This window comes from Elephas maximus, chromosome 20 (assembly GCF_024166365.1).
Source record: "Elephas maximus indicus isolate mEleMax1 chromosome 20, mEleMax1 primary haplotype, whole genome shotgun sequence".
NCBI classification, from domain to species: Eukaryota; Metazoa; Chordata; class Mammalia; order Proboscidea; family Elephantidae; genus Elephas; species Elephas maximus.
The window spans coordinates 19,958,184-19,982,227 of record NC_064838.1 but is presented as its reverse complement, the minus strand read 5'-3'; the positions used below and the strand labels follow the sequence as shown (position 1 = coordinate 19,982,227).

At 44.9% G+C, this 24,044-nt stretch overlaps 1 long non-coding RNA gene across 1 annotated transcript; it reads left to right on the top strand.

Moving 5' to 3' along the window:
- The first annotated feature begins 3,570 nt into the window (after nucleotides 1-3,570).
- On the top strand, nucleotides 3,571-23,325 carry LOC126063979 (uncharacterized). Its single transcript, XR_007514428.1, has 3 exons — nucleotides 3,571-3,636; nucleotides 20,242-20,439; nucleotides 23,293-23,325. It is a non-coding gene; the product is annotated as an uncharacterized LOC126063979 (long non-coding RNA).
- The last annotated feature ends 719 nt before the right edge of the window (nucleotides 23,326-24,044 follow it).

Genomic DNA, 24,044 nt, shown 5'->3' with positions numbered 1-24,044 from the left:
CCAGGAGCTCCTCAGGAGGAAGATGTGGCAGTCAGCTTCCATAAAGATTAAAAAAAAAAAAAAGATTACAGCCTTAGAAACCCTACGGGACAGTTCTACTCTGTCCTATAGAGTCACCGAGTCAGAATCGACTCAATGGCAACAGGTTTTTGGTTTTATTTTCAGGAAGGAGCCCTGGTGGCACAATGGTTAAGACTTTGGCTGCTAAAAGAAACATAGGCTGTTTGAACCTACCTGGTGGGTTCAAAATAAAGATAACAGCCTAGGAAACCCGATGGGGCAGTTCTATTCTGTCATATAGGGTCACCAGGAGTTGGAACCAACCTGACAACACACAACAACAACATTTTCAGGAACCAGATGCAAAAAGCCGCATTTAGTTCTTTGCCCCACAGTTGACCCTCTTGGCTTTTGGATATGATTTCTTTCTATACAGCTAATGTTTAGAACATTACTACCATAAATTGAGTGGTTTCAAGCAACAGAAATTTATCCTCTGACTGTTCTGGAGGCCAGAGGTCCAAAGTCAAGGGGTCGGTGGGGCTGCGCTCCCTCCAAAGGCTCTAGGGAAGGGCCTTTCTTGTCCCTTCCAGCTCCTAGTGGCTCGAGGTGTTCCTTGGCTTGTGGCTGCAGAATGGCAGCCTTCCTTCCGTCTTCACAAGGCCTTTGCCTCTGAGTCTCCTCTTCTGCTTCTCACAAGGACGCTTGTCGTTGGAGTGAGGACCTACTCAGACGATCTAGGGCAGCCTTATCACAGAGCCTTAACTGAATTACATCTGCAAAAAAAATCCTTTTCCAAAGCAGGTCACATTCACAGGGTCTGGGGGTTAGGACATGGATGTATCTTTTTTGGGGGGCGGGAAGGTGAGGGGATGCCATTCAACTCACTGCAAACATTATTATTAAAATAATTATTGTTTATTTCTGACAAAAATAATGTATGTTCATTTAGAAAACAGAGTGTCCAAAAGGACAAAGTTTTTAAATTCTGTACTTGGCTTTTTCACTCGGAATATCCGAAGCATTTTTTCATCATAGTTCCTATGGGAGGAGGCTCATTCTCCCTTTAATTCCTTTGGTCTCATTCCTTGCATAGGCTGTCAGCAAACATTTGCGACGGTTCTGAGGTTTCACCAGGGGACGGCTGGGCGCCTCCTCCACCTGCCATAACCTCCCAGATAGAGGCAGGCTCTCCCCTGTGAGAAACCCTCACCCAACTGAACTCTCACAACTGGATTTAACAAGGTGGGAGCACAGGCTGCAAACTAAGAAGAGAAGGAGGAATGTGGCTGTGAGACTGGAAAGCTGAGTGACAGTGAAGCGAAACAAGTGGTGGGTCTGGGAAGCAGGGCCACTGACGGCGTCTTAGGCACCTCCACCTCTCCCGGGCTAGCTCAGTGCATCAGTTCAGTAGGACCCATGGATTAATACTACCCTAAACACAATATTACAGAAAGAAACAAAGCCAATAGTTCCCTTTTCTCCCTACTCTTAGTTCATTTCAAATTTGACAGACTTTTCTCCACCTCTTGTTCACGCTCATTTTTGCTGGTGATTTTTTTTTTTTTTTATAATTTTTATTGTGCTTTAAGTGAAAGTTTACACAAGTCAGTCTCTCACACAAAAACCCATATACACCTTGTTACACACAGTCCCAATTACTCTCCCCCTAATGAGGCAGCCCGCTCTCTCCCACCACTCTCTCTTTTCGTGTCCATTTCACCAGCTTCTCACCCCCTTCACCCTCTCATCTCCCCTCCGGGCAGGAGATGCCAACATAGTCTCAAGTGTCCACCTGATCCAAGAACCTCATTCCTCACCAGCATCCCTCTCCAACCCACTATCCAGTCCAATCCATGTCTGAAGAGTTGGCTTCGGGAATGGTTCCTGTCCTGGGCCAACAGGAGGTCTGGGGGCCATGACCACCGGGGTCCTTCAAGTCTCAGTCAGACCATTAAGTCTGGCCTTATGAGAATTTGGGGTCTGCATCCCACTGGTCTCCTGCTCCCTCAGGGGTTCTCTGTTGTGTTCCCTGTCAGGGCAGTCATCGGTTGTAGCTGGGCACCATCTAGTTCTTCTGGTCTCAGGATGATGTAGTCGCTGGTTCATGTGGCCCTTTCTGTCTCTTGGGCTCGTAATCGCCTTGTGTCCTTGGTGTTCTTCATTCTCCTTTGATCCAGGTGGGTTGAGACCAATTGATGTATCTTAGATGGCTGCTTGCTAGCGTTTAAGACCCCAGATGCCAGTCTTCAAAGTGGGATGCAGAATGTTTTCTTAATAGGTTTTATTATGCCAGTTGACTTAGATGTCCCCTGAAACTATGGTCCCCAGACCCCTGCCCCTGCTACACTGGCCTTCGAAGCATTCAGTGCTGGTGATGTTTTATTGAAGTATCTTGAAGTATCTCCCCCTCTGTATTTCTGATTTCTCTTCTGTGTAATGGGGTGAATAATAATCCCTCTCTCCTAGATCAGAGTTTCTCAGCCTTGTCACTACTGACATTTGTTGCTATTGTTGTTAGCTGCTGTCCTGTCACGGAATCCCATGTACAATGGGAGTGGACCATTGTGATCCATCGGGTTTTCCTTGGCTCATTTTTGGAAGTCGATTGCCAGGCCTTTCTTCTTAGTCTGTCTTAGTCTGCAAGCTCTGCTGAAACCTGTTCCTGGATTGGCCAGGAATCAAGCCCCATCTCCCTCATAGAAGGCGAGAACTCTACCACTCAACAACCCCTGCCCCCACTGACTTTTTTTTTTTTTAATTCTTTGGTGGGGCGGGGGAGGGGGTGCCTGTACTATGTAGTGTAGAATGTTTAATAGTGTTGCTGGTCTCTACCCACTCACCACGTGCCAGTAGCACCATACCCCAAGTTGTGACAAACAAAAGTGTCACCAGACATTGTCAAATGTCCCCTGGGTGGGGGAGGGGCAAAAATCACCCATCCACTGAGAGCCACTGCCCTAGAATTGAGTTATGGTACCCTCTGAGGCAATATGTGTAAAGAGTTTAGAGGAATACGTCAGGCAAAGTAAGTGCTCAATAAACAATAAGCCTTAGCCATCAGTGTTTATAAGGAGATTCTGGAATTGTGTGGGCTTGTGGCTAAGGTTACTTCACAGATCGATTTATTTATTTATTATTATTAGTTTATATCTTTCGTTTGCCCTTCTTGAAGTGCCATAGTTTTAAAGCTTTTCATTTTCGGTACAAGTACCAGAGCGGGGGTGGGGGGGTGGGGTGTGAGGGTAGGGTGGGGGTGGGGGGAGGGGGAAGTACTGGCATTTGCAAGTGGCTTTTGAAACTGGGGAATGTCAAAGAAATGTAAATCACACTCTTCTATGAGCCTGAGAGTGTATCTAAGAGCCTTTGTGACCATTAACTCATTGGACACCATGGCAGCAGAATGTTCTAGCTGAGCTCAGACTGAATTTGGAATCTTGGTGTTTGTGGAAGGGCTGGCCTGCATGGTTGGAATGCTCGGAAGTGGGGGTAGGATGGGAGGGGTTTGCTTGTTTCTGGCTGATGGGAGGGAGGAAAATGTTCTGTGCAGAGAGGCCTGAGGAAGACCCAGAAAACCCATACCCATTGCTTTCGAGTAGATTTCGACTCGTAAGGAAGACAGAAGATAGGAAAGAGGTAAGATGGTGTCATTCTCTTCGTCTAGCCTGAGGGATTTGAATGATGAGAAGGGTCCAACTGAAAGTTAAAAGAGCTGTGTTGAAAGAGAGTCCTGCTCCAACACCCAGGCACTGCCACAGATACTGTCAGAGTCCTTGTTGTTCTTGTTGTTGTTAGGTGCCATCGAGTCAGTTCCAACTCATTGTGACCCTGTGCACAACAGAAAACACACTGCCCAGTCCTTCACCATCCTCACAATCTTTGGTATGTTTGATTCCATTGTTGCAACCACTGTGTCAATCCATCTCCCTCAAGGTCTTCCAGTTTTTCACTGACCCTCCACCTTACTAAGCATGATGTCCTTCTCCAGGGACCAGTCCTTCTTGGTAACATGTCCAAAGTACATGAGACCAAGTCTCACCATCCTCAATTCTAAGAAGCATTTTGGCTGTACTTTTTCCAAGACAGATTTGTTCTTCTGGCAGCCCGTGGTATGTTCAATATTCTTTGCCAACATCATAATTCAAATTCATCCATTCATCCTTGGTCTTCCTTATTCATTGTCCAACTTTCCCATGCATATGAGGTGATTTAGAATACCATGGCTTGGGTCAGGTGCACCTTAGTCTTCAAGGTGACGTCTTTGTTTTTTAACACTTTAAAGAGGTCTTTTGTAGCAGATTTGCCCAATGTAATATGTCGTTTGATTTCTCGACTGCTGCTTTCATGGGCATTGATTGTGGATCCAAGTAAAATGAAAACCTTGACAACTTCAGTCTTTTCTCTGTTTACCATAATGTTGTTTATTGGTTCAGCGTGAGGATTTTTATTTTCTTTGTGTTGAGGTGTAATTCATACTGAAGGCTGTGGTCTTTGATCTTCATCAGTAAGTGTATCAAGTCCTCTTCACTTCCAGCAAGCAAGGTTGTGTCATCTGCATATCGCAGGTTATCAGAGACTTCCTCCAATCCTAATGCCACGTTCTTCTTCATATAGTCCAGGTTCTTGTATTATTTGCTCAGCATACAGATTGAATAGGTATGGTGAGAGGATACAACCCTGATGCACACCTTTCCTGGTTTTAAACCATAGTCTCCCCTTGTTCTGTTCCAACAATTGCCTCTTGGTCTATGTACAGGTTCCTCACGAACACAAGTGTTCTGGAGTTCCCATTCTTTGCAATGTTATCCATAATTTGTTATGATCTACACAGTTGAATGCTTTTGCGTAGTCGATGAAACACAGGTAAACATCATTCTGGTATTCTCTGCTTTCAGCCAGTATCCATCTGACATCAACAATGATACCTATCATTTCACGTTCTCTTCTGAATCCAGCTTGAATTTCAGGCAGTTCCCTGTCGATGTACTGCTGCAACCATCTTTTGAATTATCTTCAACATAATTTTACTTGTGTGTGATATTAAATGACTTTGTTCAATAATTTCTGCATTCCATTGAATCACCTTTCTTTGGAATGGGCAGGAAGATGGATATCTTCCAGTTGGTTGGCCAAGTAGCTGTCTTCCAAATTTCTTGGCATAGATGAGTGAGCACTTCCAGCATCGCATCCATTTGTTGAAACATTTCCGTTGGTGTTCCATCAGTTCCATTGCTGGAGCCTTGATTCTCACCAATGCCTTCAGGGCAGCTCGGACTTCTTCCTTCAGGACCACTGGTTCTTTATGTCACCTCCTGACATGGTTGAATGACCACCAATTCTTTCTGGTATGGTGACTGTATATTTCTTCCATTTTCTTTTGACGTTTCCTGAGTTATTTAATATTTTGCCCATAAAATCCTTCAGTATTGCAACTCGAGTCTTGAATTTTTTCGTCAGTTTTTTCAGTTTGAGAAATGCTGAGCGTGTTCTTCCCTTTTAGTTTTCTAACTCCAGGTCTTTGCACGTGTCATTATAATACTTTATTTTCTTGAGGCGCTCTTTGTAATCTTCTGTTAAGCTCTTTTATTTCATCGTTTCTTCCTTTTGCTTTAGCTACTCTACATTCAAGAGCAAGTTTCAGAGTCTCTTCTGACATCCATTTTGGTCTTTTCTTTCTTTCCTGTTTTTTAAATCATCTTTTGCTTTCTTCATGTATGATGCCCTTAATGTCATCCCACAATTCATCTGGTCTTTGGTCATTAGTGTTCAAAGTGTCAAATCTATTCTTGAGTTAGTCTCTAAATTCAGGTGAGATATACTCAAGATCCTACTTTGGCTCTTGTTGACTTGTTCTAATTTTCTTCAGTTTCACCTTGAACTTGCATGTGAGTAGTTGATGGTCTGTTCCGTAGTTGTCAGAGTAGGCTCCCTGAACCCGGTGCCACCCTCCTGCCAGACCCCGCTGACACCAGCAGTGACTGAAAACAACAAGGCATGAGACTGGGACCTCTTCCCTGATATTTTCTCAGGCCCTTTTTTTAAGGGCCCATGGCTCAAGTAGGTATAACCTGTCACGAGCTTTGTCCCAGTTTCTCTCCTGACTCTGTCTAATGTTCTCCCTGGGCTAGAGCACCGTTGCTATGTGCCATCCAGTTGATTCAGACTCATAGCAACTCCACGTGACAGAGTAGAACTGCCCCATAGGATTTCCTGGGCAGTAATCTTTACGGGAGCAGATCACCAGGTCTTTCTCCCACAGAGCCACTTGTTATTGTTCTTAGATGCTATCTAGTCAGTTCTGACTCATAGTGACCCTATAGGACAGAGTAGAACTGCCGCGTAGGGTTCCCGAGGAGTGGCTGGTACATTCCAACTGCTGACCTTTTGGTTAGCAGCCATAGCTCTTAACCACTGTGTCACCAGGGCTCCTAAACCAAAAAAAAAAAAAAAAACCATTGCTGTCAGTCAATTCCGACTCATAGTGACCCTACAGGACAGAGTAGAACTGCCCCATAGAGTTTCCAAGGAGCACCTAGTGGGTTTAAACTGCAGACATTTTGGTTAGCAGCTGTAGCACTTAACCACTACGCCACCAAGGTTTCCCCAGGGCTCCTGGCTGGGTTCAAACCACCAATCTTTCAGTTAGCAGCTAAGCACTTAACCACTGCACCACCAGGCCTCCTTGCCAGAGCACTACAGGCACAATTCTTTCAGCTCTATCACGTGGCCACTGGGGTGAGGCCAGTCACAGGTCCCTCCCTGCATTACCACTGCCACTTGGCAGCCCCCAGCCATGGCCACAGTGGGAGCCACGCCCACAACCACACCCACACTGCAACCATCCCACAAGGACATTCCTCCTCACAGCTGCCTTCAGCCAAGTGGCTGCCACCAAGTTCCTGGGGAATGACTCACAGGAGATTTGTAACTGGAGCAATCTCGTGCCTGCTTTATTTGGGTGTTGAAAAGATCCGTAATGAAAGGCCAACAGAATGGTACCTGGACTCTAGAGTTTTCAAAACTCTACATTCAAAATTTTACATTTTATAGGCTCCTGGGCTTCCTCCGTGTGATTCTCTGGGACCTGCTCTCAGCTCTTTTTTGAGCAGAACCGCCCAGCCGTGAATATCCTGTCATTCATCCTCTGTTGTTTTATACCTTAGCATGGCATTTGGGAGGGCGCTCGAAGTGCATGCTGGTCCTCCAAATTTATCTAGGCACCCCAACTTAAGTTTCCATTCTCTTCCTTTGCCCCTGGGACCTTCCACCAGACCAGGCTGGGCTAGTACCAGCTCTCCCCTGAGAACAGTACCATGCCCCTTTGAGGCCCTCAGTATCCACTGGCTTGCCTGGCCAGCCCCTCCCTGTACAACAGGAGCTGTGTGAGGTCAGAGACTATGTCTGGTTCATCCTTGTTTACAGGACAAAAATTATTAGCGTGCAAATGTTCACGTCTTCTCTCTCACCCTACTGCAGGCAACCATGTAAGTGACAACCCATCTTCTCCCTCTTGCTGAAAAGGAGGGATTCTTTCAGCCTTGGGTGAGAGACTAGGGTGGTCTGTATAGGAAAGAGATGGAGAGAGGAGAGGAGAACCAAAACACCAAACCAGTTGCACAGAGTCAACTCTGACTCACGGTGACCCCATGTGTTACAGGGTAGAACTGCTCCATAGGGTTTTCTCGGCTATACTGGTCATGGAGGCAGATCACCTGGCCTTCCTTCCACTGTGCTACCTGGTGGGCTCAAAGCTCCGACCTTCTGGCTAGTAGTCAAGTACGAACTGTTTATGCCACCCAGGGACTTAGGCTGGTCTGTATAATAAAGAAATAGAGAGATGGGGAGAGGAAATTGATATAAATGGGTGATTCCGAAATTTAACGTACATCGGAAACACCTGGGGGTCGTGTTAGACTGTGGATTCTGATCCTGTAGTTCTGGGGTGGGGCCTGAGAGTCCGTGTTTCTAACAAGTTGCCGGGTACTGCCAGTGCTGCTTGTCCTTGGAGCACATTTGGTGTAGCAAAGGTATAAAGAACTGGATTTGGGGAAGGGCTGCACATAACTGCAGAGATAAATTTTGTGGTGCACTTTCAGCATGTGAGAGAAATGGATAGGAAAAAAGAGATTTTCCTAAGTGTTGCCACGACCTCTGTGTTTGGCTCTCATCATTCTCAAGAAACACAGGGACATTTGTTTTTTCTCAGCTGCCTAGCCCCTAGTCCATCTTCTGCTAACAGCTCTTCAAAACAGCCTGGTGGAATGGTTAGCCAGGCGCCGGTCTCTCTCCAGCACGTGACCGCCGACAAGGCCAATGGAGGCTCTCTCTCTGAAATCTGACTCAAGGACTCAGGCCCCAAAGAGAACAGTTGTAGTGTCTTCATTCCAGCCACAGCAGCTGGGCGAGATTGTTGAGTGTTTTCTGCTGTCAGGAACCTTCTGGAGATGCAGCATGCCTGATGGCTCCAGGCCTGACTCTTTAGCGTTCTCTTTACTCTAGTGTACTCGCCAATATCCTTCCAAGAAATACCATTTTTGGCCTAGATTGGCAGGAGTCAATTTCTGCTGCCTGTAACCAAAGCACCCTAACAGATGCAGTCAGTATAACATTTTTAGCTATTCTGAAGTAGTGTTTGTTTCTGGACTGTCTGTGTGTGTGTGTGTGCGTGTGCACGCGTGCGCACGCGCTTTAACTGTGACATTGGTTTGAGGTTGAACCCCATAGGTGCTGGCTTTATACAGATTACATTTAGAGTCTGTGCCTACCGTTACGCTTGGCAAACACACGACAGGTGTTCATGAATGGCCATAGAAAGAATAGGCAGTCACCTTCCAGCATGCATCTGTATGGACTCCAACATCTGTAAGCTGTCCTTGTGTTAGGGGAAACATTAAATGACCATCCAGCACTAAAATCTCAAAAGCTTGTGGGAAAGCTTGGACAAGCTTGTAGCAGTGCTAGCTAATAACCTTGTGACCTTTTCCTTAGATTTTCATTCTCCTTGTGTTTTTTAAAAGCAGAGTGTTGCAGAAGGTTAGAAGAAGCATGGCATTTGTTCCTTGAGTACACTGAGGTTTGATTAAAATATTCCCGGTTACACAAGGAGTATGCCAATGTTGCCATACGGCATTCCCAGTTGAGGCAGCATGGTATAGATGCCAATGAGGGTCATAGCCCAGGCTCTGTATATACTGGGAGTCCCTGGGTGGTGCACATGGTTAACCCGCTTGGCTGCTAACCAAAGGGTTGGAAGTTCAAGTCTACGCAGAGATGCTTTGGAAGAAAGGCCTGGTGATGTTCTTCTGAAAAATCAGCTATTGAAAACCCTAATGAGCACAGTTCTCCACTGACACACATGGGATCACCATGAGCTGGGATTTGATTGAATGGAGACGGGTTTTTCAATACATAGTACAGAGATTAGTAGATATTTACAAACCAAAAAAAAAAAAAAAAACCATTGCCATTGAATCAGTTCCAACTCATAGATCTTTAGAGATAACTGAAAGATCTTAGTTCAAATCTCACCTTCACAGTGAGATAGTTGTCTGTTTTGGGGCATGTTATTTAACTTCTCGGAGCCTCAGTTGTCTTATCTATAAAATGGGCAATGTCTTAGCATCTTTTCCAGTAGAGTGTTGTGAGGATTCAATAAGGCAAAGCACAGGAAGTAGTCAGTAAAAGCCCACTGCCAGCTTGATAGTTACAAGTCATTGTTGAAGTTCATTTTCTACTGAACGTACAGTCCCTACCACCCATTCTTAAAGAAAAGATCTTAAAAGGCATTGATCCAATTATAAAAATTATCATACACATGGAGAAAAGACAGAAAGAAAACATAGTGCAGTTTTTAATGTTTGTCTATGGATAGGACGTTATGGATAATTTGTAAATCTTCTTTGGGCTTCCGGATTTCCGGATTTTTGTTGTTGTTGTTGCAGTGAGCATGTGTATTACCTTTATAACCAGAAGATAAGCCCTGATATATGTTATCTTAAAAAAAGAGAGAAAAATATTGAGGCAAATTGCAACATGACTTTGTAAGAACTGGGTGAAAAAAAAAATCCCCATTAGATGCAGAAATTGATGTTTTCTGGCCAAGAGCTTATTAGGAGGGAAATGACATCAATTTGGGTTTGCATCGGCTCAAGTGTCAAATCATAATGCAAAGTGAAAGTACATTGGGGGGTGGGGGGGTGTGGAGGCTGACCTCACGCTGGAATTTTGCCATGTGAATCATCAAGCTGGAAATGACCTCAGGGGTGTGTGACCTCCGTGCCCTTACCTTGAGAACGTCTGTCCCTTGACTTCTCAGGATAGATGAGCAATGGTCCTATTTATGAGCCCTCTGGGAACTACATCTACATACACTTCCTTCCTCAAACTTTGAGCAGGCTCAATTTAGCTTCTGCAAGAGCCCTCAACCAATAGTCCCACCCTAGCCCTCTTCCTGGCTAGAAGAGGCCGGGGGGTTCGCCCAGATCTTTCGTACTTACCCTGGGCCCTTGGACAAAACCTAATTGCACTGAAAGTCGGTTTTGTCACCTCTAAGATAGGAATAAAAAACCATTGCCATCAAGTCAACTCTGACTCAAGGCGACCCCCTGCGTGTCAGGGTAGAATTGTGCTCCAGAGGGTTTTCAATGGCTGATTTTTTTGGAAGCAAATTGCCAGGCCTTTCTTCCAAGGCACCTCAGGGTGGACTTAAACTGCCAGCCTTTCACTTGCACCTCCTGGGGATTCCAAAATAGGGATAGGAAAGACTCAATGAGATAACACAGAGCTGGGAGTCAAAGCTGGCATGTTCAGCAGCAGAGCCCATGTGTTTAACCACTAGGCTATATATCACCTTGGCAAAGAAAGGTAAAGACACAGCAGGAGGTAGATTGTCTTCAGAAAAGCAATGCCAGAAATTTGGAGTTGGGGCTTGTGCAACCTATGAGAAGGAAGAGAGACCTGGGAATGGGAAGAAGACAGGGGCTGAAAGGAGAAAGTCTAGAGGAAAATGGAGACAGGTCAGGAGAGCAATGATGAGCAAAGGTCTAAGCAGAGTAAGCAAAAAAAGCGAGGACCTCAAGGACCAGGGTGCTATATATTCTGTTTTAATTTACCCACAGACTTTCATGGTGCTTTGGGACATGGAGGAAGTGAGGTGGTCTGGGGTAACAGAGAGGGAGGGAGGGGACAGCAGCCTCAAGAGCAGAGGATGACGAGCTGGGACAGGTGACAGTGGGGACCAAGGCTGCAGCCCCTACTGGCCAGGAGAAGGCACCTCTCTCTGGAAATCTGTGGAATTTTTGAGGGAGACTTGTTAAAGTGCTGTGGTGTTGTTCATTGCCATCAAGTCAGCTCCAACTCACGGAGACCCCATGTACAACAGAATGAAATGTTGCCTGGTCTTGTGTCATCTTTACGATCATTGGTCATGAAGTTGATGGCCACTGTGTATTCTGAGTGCCTTCCCAAGTCCATCGTTGCGGCCACTGTGTATTTTGAGTGCCTTCCCAACCTAGGGGGCTCATCTTCTACCACTATATCAAACGATATTCTGTTGTGAGCCATAGTAAATTTTTGGAAATAGATTACCAGGCCTTTCTTCCTAGTCTGCCTTAGTCTGGAAACTCCACTGAAACCTCTCGACAGGCTGGGACTGCTGGTTGAGGCCTCTGCTGATATTTGAAATACTGATGGTGTAGCTTCCAGCATAACAACACACAAGCCACCACAGTACAACAAACTGACAGACAGGTGGTGGTAAAGTGCTGTCATGGAGCCGAAACCATTTTCCTTGTTTATTAAAAGAAAGGAGGATTGCTGAGTGCTAAAGAACTTGGGGCTCTCAAAGGTGCCTAGATCATGAGTATCAGCAGTGTTAATGTGAGTATTCGTCAAGGGTATTATTGGTGTTGATGTTGGTATTGATACTGGTATCCATATTCCTTCCTTTCCCTCAAGTCCTGAATTAGCTCCTGCATCCATTCTCCTGGGGCTAAATCAATTAACTACTCCTCCAGGCCCTGCCTCCCTGCACATTGATGAGAGTGGCATGTGGTATCAAATTAAAAGCCCTCCTGAGGTCGAGGAGGTTACTTACTGCTTCCCCCCCTTATCCACATGCCAGGTCACTGCATTTTGAAGGGAAATTAAATTGGCTTGAAATGAATTGCTCCTCCCAAAGACGTGCTAGTCTCTAAGTCTTCCTAGATGCTACAAAGCCGATGGGCTGATTTTTTATTGCTACATAGCAGATTACCCCCCAAATTTAAGAGCTGAAAATATCAGTAAACATCTACCCTGTGGTCAGGAAATCGGGAGTGGCTTAGCAGAGTGGTTGTGGCTCGGGGTCACGGTCAAGATGTCATCCAGGGCTACAGTCATTTGAAGGCTTGAATGGGCTGGAGGATCTACTTCCAAGGAAGCTCACTCACATGGCTGTTGGCAGGAGGCCTCAGCTCCTCACTGCAAGGATCTCTCCATAGTGCTACTTGAGTGTCTTCACAACATGGCAGCTGCCACATGTCTTTTAAGACCCATGCTCACTGTCATTTCTGCAATATCCTGTTGGTTGTACACATCAGCCCTGCTCAGTGTGGAAGGGGACAACACAGAGGCATGAATAAAGGTGGCGAGAATCGCTGGGGGCCTTCTGAGGCTAGCTGCCACACCCAGGTACCAAACTGAAACAGACCATGCTACCATTCTCAGAACGATTTTTTCCTCCTTTCATGAGTGTAAAATTGGCCAACTTGCAGTTACATGAATAACTATAAGGACAGTCCCTCGTGACATTTGTGCATCACCCTGCTGTGATGCACAAATCTTCTGGGAACCTTTCTACAGATGAGAAAATGAAAGCTCAGACAGGTTAAGCGATTTGCCCAATGTCCCAAAGTTAGAAAGTTCTTGAGGGCTGGTAACTGACCCCACGTTCTGTGGGTCTTAGTCCAATGCCCTTTCCGCCATACCTCACAGCTGCCAGCAAGTTTCAAAGACACCCCAGGCCTCAACATCTTCCAGGGCAAATGTGAATGAGAGAACACCTGTAGTGTAGCAAGGGAAATGACATTTTTTTCTTTTCAAATATTTTTTTAATACACAGGTGATCCATGCTCATTATAAAAAAGCTACAAAATAGAAATAATAAAAAAAGAAAGTAAGAAAAGACATTCCCCCATAATCCTACTACCCAGATCTACACTGTTCATATTTTAGTGTATTCCCCTAAGAACAAAGGAAACAGTTTTAAAATACATTATATGAACGGCATCTCTCGGGCATGCGCTGAAGGAAGCCCCGTCCGCCCTGCTTCGCCTGAGGGTAGGGAGGATGTGAAATATGACCAGTGAGCGCAATGGGCTGTTTGCACATGCGTGTGCATGGACATGCGTGTGTGCACAAGTGCATGTGTGCATGTGTGCACATGGGTGTGCATTGCATGTGTGTCCTTGTGCGTGTGGGCATGTGCATGTGTGCACACATGCGTACACAACTGATGTTTCTCTTCCTGGACCAAGATAGGCTTGGCACACAGCAGTTAGACACGTTGCCAGTGAATTTATTACAGCCTTAGGAAAAAGTGTGTCTTCAACTGAAAGGCAGGGCAGCAATTGCTCCAGGTAGCAGGAATGGTTCTCCCTCTGGTTGGTTTCAAGTTGATTAAGTTTAATTCAATCCATTTGGCCTTCTCAGCTGCCTGCTGAGGTTGGATCCCTGTGTGCTCCCAGGCCCTGCAAGAGCCCCTTCATCATATCCCTTACACATGAAGTGTCTCTTCTGTGGCTGTCTCCCCAGAAGGTCAGCTCTGGGTAGCGAGGCCTCATCTGTCTTGTCCCCCTACCCCACCCCCTACCCCCGTGTCTACCTCTCAACACCTGCCTTAGTGTCTAGCATGATTGAATCGTTTCAATTGAATCAGCTGCCTGGTTTGTGGGGGGAGGGTTACATAAAATAGTTGCTAAGGGCATCCATTCAGAGTCCAGGCACTTCCTCTGTCACCCATCTATAGCCCAGGACCCCCAAAGTTAGATTGCCACCACCTGGAGACTGCAGAGCCAGGGCCACATTTTTTTCTTCCAAGAGCTGCAGGACTGTGCCAACGTATTGGGAGCCTGTTTTGTCCAAAACTAGAGAGATGGGATGAAATTCACTGTATTTCATCAATCTCACTCCATTTCCGGTCCTGAGGATTCCGCTTGCCCAGCAGGGCCTGGGAGGCATGAGGGATAGTGTTATGGACTTGTAGTCAGATGAACTGGGAATCATATGCAAGGCCATCTGCACTCCAGCTGTATGACTTGGGACAGTTTTGTTGACCCCTCTGAGCCTCAGTTTCCTCATCTGTAAAATGGGAATAACACTAAATTTGCAACGTTTTGCTGCTTAAATGAGATAAAAATGAAAGTTGTTAGCACAGTGCCTGGCATATTGTCTACACCTAAGAATATATATTTTTCTTTCTGGGAATATCTCCATTAACCTGGAAAATTCAAGAGCAGTGACAGCCATGTGACCCTCAAGCCTTCTGAGTAGAGTGTTCATAAATTCCGTCCATGTCTGCCAGCAGCTGCCACTGAATGGCCTTTTAACGTATTAATACAGAATCATTCCTCATGCAGCTGGGGGCGTTGGTAATACAGTGGAGAACTCTAGCCTTTCATGCAGGAGACCCAGGTTTGATTCCTGGCTAATGCACGTCATGTACAGCCACCACACACCTGTCAGTGGAAGCTTCTGTGTTGCTATGATGCTGAACAGGTTTCAGCGGGGCTTCCAGACTAAAACAGACTAGGAAGAAAGGCCTGGTGATCTATTTGCAAAAATCAATCAATGAAAACCCTATGGATCACAGCCTGTTGTGTCTGATCTGCAACCATTCTTGGGGATGGTGCAGGACCAGGCAGGTTTTCCTTCATCGTCCGTGGAGTCACCATGAGTTGGGGCCAATTTGACAGAAGCTAACACCACCACCATCATGCAAGTAGGAGATGATGGAGCCAAACTCCAAGCACTGAGGCCAAGTGGCCTGCTAAGAAGTCCAGGAGCACACTCTCAGCACCAGTCAGGACCAGTCAGGGCTGGAAAGGATATCTGAGCCAAGGGTCCTCAGGGGAGAATGAGGCAGGGGACCCTCCCAGATACCACTTAGAAGTCTCCTTTCTTCTGCTTGGGCCAGGCAGGGGTCCCATCTCTACTAGGATTCTAGTTTTCAGGGCCGAAGCTGAAATCAAAGGGAGACCAAGATTTCAGATGATAATCTCAGAACCAGGACATTAGGAAGCAGGTTAAGTTCTCCCTTGTAACCTCCTTGTGACTCCTTTCCTCTCTTTCAGCATTCTTCTTGTCACGAGGGCTCTTGGCGCTTCAGGTCTTCTTGCTGTGGTAGGGTTGTTCGCCATCAACACTTATTTGTACAGTGTCTCACTCCCTCTAAACCTAATTACTCTGATAATCAGGCCCAGGAGAAAGAGTGACTGGGTCACAGTTTGTCACATATGTGACAACTAGCCTGCATTTTCTGGGCTGTAGGACTAGAAATCATTCCATCCTGACTCCAGAATCTTCCCTCTTTCCACAAGCACCCAGGAGAGCAGTCCCAAGGACTGACTATCTGTCATCTCTGAACTGGACCACCCTCCTCAGCTAAGGTTCCGGGGGATGAAGTCACTTCTCCAAAGTCTCATGGTGACTTTGTGGCAGAACCTGGTGCAAAAAAAAAAAAAAACTCCCGACCACTTTCCTACTGCCCATCCTAATTCTAGAACCTTGCTACTCAAAAAGTGATCTGTGGGCCAGCAGCAATGGTGTTATCTCAGCTCCAACCCCCACCCTACTGAATCAGAATCTGCATTTTAACAAGGTCCCCAGGCGATTCACAAGCACCAGAGAATTTGAAAAGCACTGGTCTGGAACTCTTCCCCCCCCACCCCCACCCCACCCCCATTCCTTTCTCGTTATTACTTTAACCCGAAGCGGTTGTGAACCTTTGAGGCTGTATTGAGCCACATTTGAGCAGACCTCATTCAAGGAGTCCCAGCGCCATTCCATATGGTGCAGCTTCCCAGAGGAGATTTCAGCCCTGTTTTCTGACATTTTTCCCCCTTTTTATCATTTAAAATTTTAAAAAGAAAGGCCTTGTTAACGGAATCCTTTTTTAGAATCGGCAGAAGAATCCAGCACCTTGAGCTTCTAGCAGAAAAGGTACGATAAAAAACCGTACGACAGAAACTTAATACATAACCATAACTGGGTTGTGAAATGTATGTGAAAGCACTTAGTAAACGATAAAAATGCAGCGCCAATATTACTTGTTATCATTCCTGCGCTGTAGGATCACGAAATGATATCCTTAATGAACCCATCCTGGGTGAAAATCTTTCTCAGGAATATGATGTGAAATTTAAAGTCCCCCAATTATTCTCATCTTATTAGACAAGAAGAATGGTTAGCCACCCTGGATAGGCATTAGAATAACTTGGGGAGATTTATTTAAAAATACATGAGCCTGGTAAAAAATCACCTATATGAGACCAAACAGTCAACAATCACTTTGAAACAAAGATGAGAAGGTAAGGGTGCAGGGAAACTAGATTAATGGAATTGGAACAACCAGAAAGGAAATAATGAGAGTGTTCACACATTGTGAAGAATGTAACCAATGTCACTGAACAAGTTATGTAGAAATTGTTGGGTAGGAACCTAAAATGCTGTGTAAACCTTCACCAAAAACACAATAAATATTATTAAAAAAAAAATACATGAGCCTGGGCTCCGGCCCTAGATTTTACTTCTTGAGGTCTTGAGGAGCGGACAAGGGTAGTTTTTAAACACTCCCATGGGATTCTAATACACGGTGAGATTGGAGAAGCACTGAGCTGGAAAGTTGTTATATTTCGGGTTTCTAATAAATGTATGTGAGTGCGCATTTTATCCATATTTGTGATATGGCTGAAGTCCAAAATTACTAGTTTCCAAATCTTAATCAAACCATCAAGAGTTACAGCCTCGATGGAAATACCAATGACTGCTGATCCCAAATGGTTTAACCTGGCAATGACAGTTTTGTTCATTGTTCGTTCTTTCAGAATTTGACATAGGTCAGCTAACATTCACTCTTTGGAAGCCAGAATTGCAATCTGACAGTATATACGTGTACCGGGCTTGTGCCCTGGCATCAGCTACAGAATTCTCAAATTTTATATGGTTTTTACTCCAATTATTAGAACTTTCTGGCAACATAGGTTTAAAATACTGTTGATAAGAACTTAGTGGTCCTAACTTCTAGACAAAGTCCCTGGGTGGTGCAAACAGTTAACGCACTCAGTTGCTAACCGAAAGTCTGGAAGTTCAAGTCCACCCAGAGGCTTCTCGGAAGAAAAGCCTGGCAATCTACTTTTGAAAAATCAGCCACTGAAAACCCTATGGAGCACAGTTCTACTCTAACGTACATAGGATCACCATGAGTCAGAATCAACGCAACAGCAGCTAGGTTTTTTTTCCTCTGGTAACTTCTAGTCAGTGTTCTTTCACTGAGTTGTCTGATGTTGGATCAATGTCCTGCTCTGAAAAACGAGGATGCTGGACTAGTGGTTCTCCAATCTGTGGACCATCAGAGACACCAGGAGAGCTTCGCAGCTACAGATTTCAAGGTCGGGTAGGGAGAGCCCTGGTGGCTTAGTGGTTAAAGTGCTCAGCTGCTAACTGAAATGTGAGCACTTAGAACTCACCAGCCGCTCCATAGAAGAAAGATGTGGCAGTCTGCTTCTGTAAAGATTACAGTCTTAGAAACCCTATGGGGCAATTCTACTCTATCCTATAGGGTTGACATGAGTTGGGATTGACTCAATGGCAGTGGCTCTAGGGGGAGCAGTTAAAAGTGGTTAAAAGGGGGCTTGGAAATCTGGAGCCACTGGACAAGATAAACCTCTAAGTCCCTTTCTGCTCTAAAGGATCTATGACATTAGACCTGCTTATTTAAATTCTTATATCCAAAGACGTTGGTGTGAGGAGGGACTGACAAGAGGGCAAGACATAAAACCAAAACCAAACACACTACAGTTGAGTGATTCCGACTCATAGAGACCCCACAGGACAGAGTAGAATTACCCCGTAGAGTTTCTAAGGAACACCTGGTGCATTCAAACTGCTGACCTTTTGGTTAGCAGCCGCAGCACTTAACCACTACACCACTACACTTTCCAAGAGGGCAAGACATACAGAGTGATAAAACAGAAGCGCAGTTAAAGGCATCATCTTTGACTACCTCGTCTGTGTGCCTCAAGGTTTGGGGTTTATGCAGCTTTTGTTCAGGTCTTTTTATCACAGGCCTAATGCTAAATGCTGAAATGTCATCTCATCACATTGCCTTCAGGAACTGTTGAAAAGGCGGCCCTTAGGAATAATGTTCTTCGAGGAAGTAAATCACTTTTCCTGCTACCCACCTCCCCTCACTTCTGCTCCAAGCCTGAGTTCCAGTGAGCAAAGGAATCCCCCTGGGAAGCTAGTTTAAATTAGAGGTTCCAGGGCCTTCTCTGTCTAATTCAGGAGATTTGGGGGAGCCCAGAAACCTGCATTTTACAAGCATCCTAGGCATTTGAACTGCTTTTGATCTCCCTCTGTGACTTAGTTGGCAGGCTTCCCCAAACTTCCCTTAAGGTAAGAATCCCCTGGGTCCATCAACTGATGAATGGATAAATAAAAAGCAGTTGTCTTAGTCATCTAGCGCTGCTGTAACTGAAATACCGCAAGTGGATGACTTTAACAAAGAGAAACTTATTTTCTCACAGTTTAGGAGGCTTGAAGTTAGAATTCAGGGCACCAGCTCTAGGGGAAGGCTTGTTCTCTGTTGGCTCTGGAGGAAGAAACTTGTCTCTTAAGCTTCTGTTCCTGGGAGATCTCCATGTGGTTTGGCATCTGTCTTCGCCCATCTCTGCTTGTTGGCTTGCTTGTTTAATCTATCCTAGATATACATAAAAAAAAAAAAAAATTTTTTTTTTAAAAAAAATCTGAAAAGAGACTGACTGAAGACACACCGTACACCAATCCTGCCTCATTAACATAACAAAGACAACCCATTCTGAAATGGAATTAGAACCACAGGCAAAGAGGTTAAAAATTTACAATATATATATATTTTTTAACTAAAATGGCAAAATTTCTATTACATGTATTTTGCTACAATAAAATTAGGGAAAGAAAAGACTAATGACTTAAAACAACAAACATGATTCTATGGGATAACTGGGTGTGTTTTCTGGTCTGGACCATCTCAGCGGGAATGGAACTCACATCTCTGAGACCTCGGCTGGAATGTTTGGGACAACTGGGCCTTCTCCCCACATGGTCTCTCATCCTTCAATAGGTCAGTCTGGACTTGTACGACATATATTTTGGGGGAACACAAGTCAATCTATAACACTGCAGTATCCCTAAAATGAAATATTATTGAGCCATCAAATGGAATGGGGTATTGATACATGTTACAATATGGACGAGCTTTGAAAGTATTATGCTAAGTGAAAGAAGCCAGACACAAAAGGTGACATATTCTATGATTGCACTTATATAAAATAGCCAGAATAGCCAAATCCATAGAGACAGAAAGTAGATTAGTGGTTGCCAGGGGCTTGGAGCAAAGGGAGAGTGGGGGGTGACTGCTAATGGTACAGGGTTTCTTTTGCAGGTGCTGACATGTTCTGGAATTAGATAGCTGTGATGGTTGTACAACTCTGGGACTATACTAAAACCCACTGAACTGTACGCTTTCAAAGGGTGTATTTTATGATGGGCAAAATGTATCTTAAGTTTTAATAAAGAAAAGAAAGAAAGAATCCCCTGGAGCAGTTGTTTAAAAAAGCAAATTTGCAGGTCCCACTCCAGACCCACTGATTTAGCAACTTCAGGGGAGGAACCTAAGACTGTTTTTTAGTAAATCCCCCAATGATCCTTATCAAAAGGGAAGTTTCGAGAAAGCTCCCTGGCGCACTGAAGGCTTATTGGTCCCTCTGCGTGACCCTTCTGTTCCCCTCTGTGGTAGGCAGTCTCTAAGATGGCCCCAGCCTCCTAGGACTCCTTCCCCTTGAGGGTGGACTGGGCTTAAAAAAAAAAAAAAGGCTTACTGACTCACTTTTAACAAACGCACAAAGTGATGGGGTATCACTTCCAATATTAGGTTTTAAAAAGACTGTGGCTTTCTTCTCAAGCTCTCTCACTCTTTCTTGGTGCGCTCACTCTGTGTTGCTCTAGGGTTTGGTCTTTCCTTCAGATACCAGCTGCCTTGTTGGGAGGACACCTAGGCAGTCTGTGGAGAGACCCACGTGGTGAGAAGCAGAGGCTGCCAACGACCACACCGCATGTGTGAACTTGGAAGTGATTCTTCTGAGGTCTGCCAACATGTGAAGGAGCTTGAAAGTGGATCCTGCTTTCCCCAGGTTTAGTCTCCAGGTGAGACAGCAGCCCTGGCAAATAGCTTGACTGCAACCTCCTGGGAGGCTCTGGGGCAGAGGCACCCCGCTAAGCTGCCCGCAATTTCTAACCCACAGAAATTGTGGGATAATGAAGGTTTGTTGTTTTAAGATGCTAAGCTTTGGGGTAATTTGTTATGCGGCACTAGATAGCTAATGCACCGTCAAATGTATTTTGCTCACTTAGTCAGATTGTAGTGCAGACCTTATCAGGACTCCAGCTGCATCCCAACGTTTCAGAATATAAAAGGCACACGCATTAACCAAAAACCCATTGCTGGCCAAATAATAGTCCATGAAAGATGCCCATATCCCTTATCCCTGAAACCTGTGAATATGTTACATCACATGGCAAAAGGAACTTCGCAGATGTAATTAAGATTAACCCATTGCTGTGGTGGAGTCAATTCCAACTCTAGAGACCCTATGGGATAGAGTAGAACTCTCCCAGAGGGTTTCCCAGGCTATAAATCTTTCCGGAAGCAGACTGCCACATCTTTCTCCCATGGAGCAGCTGGTAGATTCATACCACTGATCTTTCAGTTAGCAACTGAGTGCTTGACACTGTGCCACCAGGGCTCCTTGTAATTAAAGTTACAGACCTTAAAATAGGGAGATTATTTTGGATTATCCGAGTGGGCCCAGTCTAATCACCAGTTGCCATGAAATCAAACCCCATTAGTGTCAGAGTAGAACTGTGCTTCACAGGGTTTTCAATGGCTATTACCTTTCAGGAATAGATTGCCAGGCCTTTCTTCTGAGGCATCTCCGGGTGGTTAGGCTGCCAACCTTTCAGTTAGTAGTCCAGCACTTAACTGTTTGTGCCACCCAGGGACTCTAATTTAGTCACCAAAACCAAAAAAAAGCCCATTGCCATCAAGTTGATTCCGACTCGTAGCCACCCTAAAAAGGAGCCCTTAAAAGCAGAGAACTTTCTCCTATCTCTAGCTGGTGTTAGGAGAGTGTTATAGATTGAATTGTGTCCCCCAAAAATGTGTATCAACTTGGCAAGGCCATGATTCCCAGTATTGTGTGATTGTCCACCATGTTGTCATCTGATGTAATTTTCCTATGTGTTGTAAATCCTACCTCTAAGATGTTAATGAGGCAGGATTAGGGGCAGTTATGTTAATAAGGCAGGACTAAATCTACAAGCTTAGGTTGTATCTTTTTTTTTTTTAATTACTTCTTCCATTTTTACTTTTATGTTCTTATTACTAGAATATAGGGTGACTATCAGAATCAACTCCATGGCAATGGGCTTGAGTTTTGTTTTGTTTTTTATTGTGCTTTACAGCAAATTAGTTTCTCATTAAACAATTAATACACATATTGTTTTGTGACATTGACTGCCAACGCCATGATGTGTCAACACTCTCCCCGTCTAGACCTTGGGTTCCCCATTACCAGTTTTTCTGTTCCCTCCTGCTTTCTCATCCTTGCCTTTTGATTGGTGTGCCCATTTAGGCTCATTTTGTTTTATGGGCCTGTCTAATCTTTGGCTGAAGGGTGAACCTCAGGAGTGACCAGATTGTATCATGAGTCAATTTCTTTTGAGATATAGAAGATAGAAGTGAGCAGAGAGACAGAGGGATCTCATTGCCACCAAGCAAGAAGAGTCAGGAGCATGTGAGTCCTTTGGACCCAGGGTCCCTGCACTGAGAAGCTCCTACAGCAGAGGAAGATTGATGACAAGGACCTTCCACCAGAGGTGACAGAGAGAAGGCTCCCCCTGGAGCTGGCACCCTGAATTTGGACTTCTATCCTCCTAGACTGTGAGAGAATTAACTCCTGTTCATTAAAGCCATCCACTTGTGGTATTTCCGTTATAGCAGCACTAGATAAGTAAGAGAGATTCAGCAGAAGTGGAAGCTGGAGAGATTCGAAGTATGAGAGGGGCTTAAATTGCTGTTGCTGGAGGGGGCCACATGACAATCAAGAGAAGGAATGCGGGCGGCCTCAAGGAACAAAGACCAGCCCCTGGCTGACAGCTAACATGGAAACAGGAACCTCAGCACTACAACTACAGGGTAACAGCCAGCATGGAAACAGGAACCTCAGCACTACTACTGCAAGGAATTGAATTTAGCCAACATCCTGAATGAACTTGGAAATTTTCATCCCTGGAGCCTCCTTCTGGAACACAGCCCTGCCAACACCTTGATTTCAGCCTTGTGAGACCCAAACCAGAGAACCCTGTCAAGTCTACTTACAGAAGAAAAAGGCAATAAATTTGTGTTCTTTCTAGTCACTAGGTTTGGCGTAATTTGTTGCAATAGCAATAGAAAACGAATATATAAAAGTATATGCTATTTATTGGTTTTCAGTACTGTCCTACCAGCTATCATTGCTGTGCAGATGTCACGTGATGCTGTTTATCATTTTCCACCTATTCTGCTCAAGCCATCATTCGCTATCTTAGTGCCTCTCTGGATTGTGGGCTTGAGTGTTCCATGCACTGTTTTTAAAGGCTCTCTGGAAAAGACGCTCCTTGCTTGGGAGCCTGGCGTCTGACTGGAGAAAAAGACTGAGTGCCTGCTGGTTGTTTTTGAGCCCCCTGATCAATACTTACCATTAGGATGACAACTCCATGCATCACTAAACTTTGACCTCTGTGCCCCAGAGCAGTCCCAAGATGCCAATTGACGTACAGGCAATATACATATTCCACAAATGCAATACCCCTTTCATAGACTTTCCTGAATTAAATTTTAGGGGCTTTGGCAATGGCAAAATAATGTTCTTAACGTACAATGTGCTAATGTTGCAAGCCCAGGGTATTCAGAAAGGGTGCTTGGGTGAGAGCCATTGTGTTTGTGCTTTTCCTTTTAAGATCTTTTGGATGGATGCTGTATTTGTGATGCTGAATAGATGTCCCTGCTTCCGCATGACTGGGTGGTGCTGGTACGAAGGGTTCCCTAAGCCAGCCGTGACGACGACGAGGACACACCTACAAGCCTGAGACCTGAGAGCAAGCTGATACCCTTCCCTAGAAATCAGAAAGCAAGACTTCAGCCTCAAAAATCTGTAATTGCACTTCTTTTACCTACAACTTCTGCAATTGTATTTCCCCAGAAGTATGTATTTTTCAGGTAACTCTTAGTAATGGTCTACCATCGTATACCATCATGGTGGTATGAGAAAAAGGGGATGATATTTCTGTTTTCCTGGATTTATTCAAATGGAATCATTTGTCAAACAACTGTTTGGATTAAAACCAAACATTTAATCTAATCAGGCTTTCAAGAAGCAGTTATTTTGATTAAAGGTGTCATATATGAGTGGCCTTTGGCAATTGTTTATGTCCAATCCGTGGGGCCCATTCACTTAGCACTTGTATGTGACCAGGGGTCAAAGATTTTTCAAGTAAAAAAGTGTCTATCAGAAGAGAAAACTCATGAAACGCCATCGAATAACGTATAGCCAAGCCCCACAGTAACTGAAAACCCCTAGGAACCAAAGATAACTCACTTCCTTCATCTCTCTCCGGACCCACCTGGTCTCTGATCTCTGCTTTCCTCTGAGATTCTCTTACTATTTGGCACATTGGAGCTTAAAAATGCCATCAGCCTTGAGCTTACACCA